We start from the raw sequence: 4543 nt of genomic DNA, 5'->3' as shown, positions 1-4543 counted from the left end.
TTCAAGTCGTGAGCGGGTGGTTTGGCGACTGCATCAGTGAGTTGGCTCTGGAGCCATCCTTCCTGAGCTGAGACAAAAATGTGTGAGCCGGAAGCTAAAAAACGGTGAGCTGCCTCACATTCACTCAGCTTCGAGGGAACACTGCCGTCCACCCTCCAAAGGAGAACCCATCTGAGTGAATGTGATCAGGAGATCAGCTGTCGCTGTGGGAGATCTCCGGGCTCCACCTGGAGTCTGGCAACCCTGTACATCGGGAAAAATCCACGCACACACAACAGCAACAAAACCCATCACGTTCCACAAATACAAGTTACGTAACAACAGAACTGCCCTCCAGCAACAGAGGCTATCAAACCACCAGTGCAGGAGCTCAGTTTGACCACAAAACTTCCAACATGATCAAGTTATGTACAGAGAAATGAGAATAAGAAGATATCTGAAAATAAAAATCCCGGGTTGGGAAATACCTGGACATTTGGAATCGACCCCGAAGAGGGTGCGGTTTGGGGAGGGGAGGGACCTCAGCAGGATATAACGCCATAGGGTCCACCTTCCGAAGTGGCCATTTTTTCCAGGGGAACTGGTCTCTGTCGCCTGGAGATCAGTTGTAATCCCAGAAAATCTCCAGCCGCTGCCTGGAGGTTGGCAACCCTAGGTAGTAGCGGCTCTGCCCTGGGTGGAACCAGTCTGTCCCTCAAGATGTACTGCTAATTCTGATTGGCCACATGGCATGGCAGTAGCTTGACACTCTCTTCACAAACTGGCTTACAGGGTGAGCAGTGCCGTTCCAGAACTATTGTTCTTGCTCGGAAGGGGCTTGGTGTGCCCCCAGTGATGTCTAATCTGCCTCACAGGGTGGTGGTCGGGCCAAAATGGAAGAGGAGAACAATGTTTTGAGGTCCCCAGTGAGGAGAAATGCAGGATAGAAATGTCTGAATTGGTAGATAAAGCCAATGCAAGCAATCAAGGTGACTTTTACTTCTCCTCTGTCTAGAGGAGTGGTGGGGCACATTTCTTTTGGAGGGGCGGAACATGCCACAAGGAAAAGATGTCCCCTCTCTCATGCCCACTCCAGGCCTGTGCTTTTGCATTCTATTGGCTTCCTCTCCTTTGTCTTTCTCCCACCTATGGAGTCTGGCAATCAGGTCTGGGGGTGGATACAAATTAAGCTGCCTTCTACTGCATCTGACCTCTGGTCCATCGAAGTCAGTGTTGACTACTCAGACTGGCAGCCGCTCTCAGGCAGAGGTCTTTCACATCACCTCCTGCCTGGTCTTTTTTAACTGGAAATGCCAGGGATTGAACCTGGGACCTTCTATGTACAAAGCAAATGCTCTGCCAACTGAGCCACAGCCCCTCCTGACATCTCTCCTCCAGGTATTCCCAAACCAGAGCGACTGCAGAGTGGCTACAACCGATGCCTTCTAGCCATAACGTATGATTTTGTGTACTTCGCTAGTCTACTCCTAGATACTCCTGTAGATACTCCTGTAGATACTTTGCAGGTCTACTATAGACCAATCAGTTCCCCCGGAGGAAATAGCAGCTTGGACTCTCTGGTGCTGCATCTAGGGTTGCTAACTCCAGGCTGGGGAATTCCTGGAGATTTGGGGGTGGAGCCTAGAAAGGGTGGGGTTTGGGGAGGGGAGGGGAGAGAAAGAGCAGGTAGAGAAAGAGGTACTTTTCTCCCTTTCTCACAATACAAGAACTCGTGGGCACTCCATGAAATTGCTGAGCGGTCGGGTTAGAACGGATAAGAGGAAGTCCTTCTCCACCCAAAGAGTGATTAACACTTGGAATTCACTGCCACAGGAGGTGGTGGCGGCTACAAGCATGGACGGCTTCAAAAGGGAATTAGATAAGCATTTGGAGCAGAGGTCCATCAGGGGCTATTAGCCACAAGGTATAGATAGGGGCTCTGGGGCAAGTGATACTCTGTCATCTTGGTGCTGGGGGGAGGCAACAGTGGGAGGGCTTCTAATGTCCTGGCCCCACTGGTGGACCTCCTGATGGCACTGGTATTTCTGGCCACTGTGTGATACAGAGTGTTGGACTGGATGGGCCTTTGCCTGATCCAACATTGGCATCTCTTATGTTCTTATGTTAACTCAGTGGGGTGTAATGCCACAGAGTCTTCCCTCCAAAGCAGCCTTCTTCTCCAGGGGAACTGGTACCTGTCAATGCTCCCTCTAAGCTCTGGGGTCTTGTGAGCGACTGGCCTGATAGTTGTGAGCGAGCGATTTGGCTGCTGCATAAAATTAGTTTACGCAAAAGCCATCCTTCCTGAGTGAAGACAAAAATGCATGAGCCGGAGGCTACAAAACTGTAAGCCTGCTCACACGAACTCGGCTTAGGGGAAATACTGGTACCTGTGCTTTGGAGATCAGTTGTACTTCTTCTGGGAGATCTCTGGGCCCCACCTGGAGGTTGTAAACCCTAGTCGTATGTAGGGTTGCCAAGTCTTACCTGCTGCTGGAACGGGGGAGTCCCGGGTCATTCCTGGAGCGCGCGCGCCGCGACCACGTCACCCGGAAATGACGTGACCATGCCAGGCATGCTGGGGGCGGGGCCACGACCATCCGAGGGAAAACCATAGAGTTTTCCCTCGGATGACCGTGGCCCCGCCCCCAGCGTGCCTGGCGTGGTTGCGTCACTTCCGGGTGACATGCACGTCAGGTGCTTTGGGGGTGGGGTTCCCCCCCGGGGCCCAATCCACCAGCAGCGGGGAACGGGCCTCTGGGGCGGGGGTTTCCCCGCCCCCCGTGGGGACTTGGCAAGCCTAGTCGTATGAGTCTGATTTTCCTTCCCGAACTCTGCCCTTTCCCGGAACTACCTTCAAATTTCCAGGAATATCCCAAGCCAACTGGCAACCCTAGATACGCAGGTGGTTTGAAGGCCTGCGGGGTAGGCCTTGGGTCCTGGCCAACTGAGCTGCAGGGAGATTGCCAGGTTCCCCATCACCTCCGGTGGGGTGGTACGTTTGCCAGCTCCGGGTTGGGAAACTACTGGAGATTTGGCGGTGGGGCCTGGGGAGGACGGGGGCCTCAGTGGGGTGCAAGGCCGCCGAGTCCTTCCTCCAAAGTATCCGGGGGAAGTGATCTCTGTAGTCCGGAGACAAGCTGTAACTCTGAGGCATCCCCAGCAATGTTCCCTCTCAGCTGTGGTGTCTTGTGAGCAAAAATTCTACTTTGTGAGCTACTGCCATTAAAGTTGTGAGCAGGCAATTTGGCTACTGCATGAATTAGTTTCCTCTGGAGCCATCCTTCCTGAGCTAAGACAAAAATGTGCGAGCCAGAGGCTAAAGAACTGTGAGCTAGCCCACACTGACTCAGCTTAGAGGGAACACCCCAGATCCCACCTGGAGGCTGGCATCTCTACCGGGCTGGGTAACAGGCAACCGTGCTACAGCGACAATCCGGGGGTGGACTGACTTCGCTCCTCGGCCTGCCTACGGGCACTCTGCCCCCGGTCCAGGTGCGCCGCCCGCTCCCGCTCCCGGGGCCACCTGTGCGAGTAGGTTAGCCCGCAGTGATGCCAGAGCGCTTTGTTGGAAGCTCAGCTGCCGCGGCTCTTTAATCAGATATCATTTCAAAGCCCAATTTAATTAAATCTCGGGCTCTGGACACCCTCTTGAACGGGTGTCAAGTACGCCTTTAATGCTAGCCACCCCGCCAGAGTTATTTCAGCGAGTGGAACGGTGCCAAGGCGAGGTGAAGGGGGTGCCAATCCGACAAGCTTTCTGCGCTCCAGGGGCTGGGAGGGAGAAGGGGGTGCCAATCTCACTGGCTGTTAAATGGGTCCAAGAATCTTAGCAGGGATAAGCCCGGTCTTGCAGCCGGCTGCTTCAAGGCCAGGGTGGTTTTCTCCTTGCATTGCCGTGCAAAAAACCTCCCAGATCTCTTCTTTTCACTTAGGTAGATTCTGGGAAGGGGGGGGGGAAGGTTTAGCTGTGTTGGTCTGAAGCAGCAGAGCAACATTTGAGTCCCCCAGCACCTTTAAGGGGTCTTGACTCTTCAAAGAGCTACTGTAGCGAAAAACTTTGTTCTTTCGCTTAGGTGTAACCGTTCAAACGTTGGAGTGAGAACCTCCTTCTTTGGAGGTTTTTAAACAGAGGCTTAGATGGCAACGCTGATTGTGTGAACTTAGGCAGATCATGAGAGGGAGGGCAGGAAAGGTTGCATCAATCCTTCGTTCTCGTGGCCCATTCTTACGTGCCCAGGGAAACGCTGATTGCCACTTTGGGGCCAGGAGGCAATCTTTCTCCAGGCCAGTTTGGCTGGAGATCCTGGAGGTTTTTGTCATCTTCTGGGCATGGAACAGGGATTACTGAGGGTGTGTGGAGAGGGAGGTATTTATGAATGTCCTGCATTGTGCAAGGGGTTTATTATTTATTTATTTATTTATTAGATTTTTATCCCGCCCTCCCGCCGAAGCAGCTCAGGGTGGCTTACAACAATAAAAACCAGTAAAATTAATACAGAACATCTATAAACAGTCATTAACAATAACAGTTGGACTAGATGACCCTGGAGGTCCCTTCCAA

At 52.8% G+C, this 4543-nt stretch overlaps 1 non-coding gene across 1 annotated transcript; it reads right to left on the bottom strand.

Moving 5' to 3' along the window:
* Positions 1–1284: 1284 nt before the first annotated feature.
* On the bottom strand, positions 1285–1357 carry TRNAT-UGU. Its single transcript has one exon. It is a non-coding gene; the product is annotated as a tRNA-Thr (tRNA).
* Positions 1358–4543: the final 3186 nt, after the last annotated feature.

This window comes from Gekko japonicus, unplaced genomic scaffold (genome assembly GCF_001447785.1).
Source record: "Gekko japonicus isolate JY-2015 unplaced genomic scaffold, Gekko_japonicus_V1.1 scaffold1205, whole genome shotgun sequence".
NCBI classification, from domain to species: domain Eukaryota; kingdom Metazoa; phylum Chordata; class Lepidosauria; order Squamata; family Gekkonidae; genus Gekko; species Gekko japonicus.
Note: the sequence above shows the minus strand (reverse complement) of the source record. Positions and strands in the feature narration are given on the sequence as shown.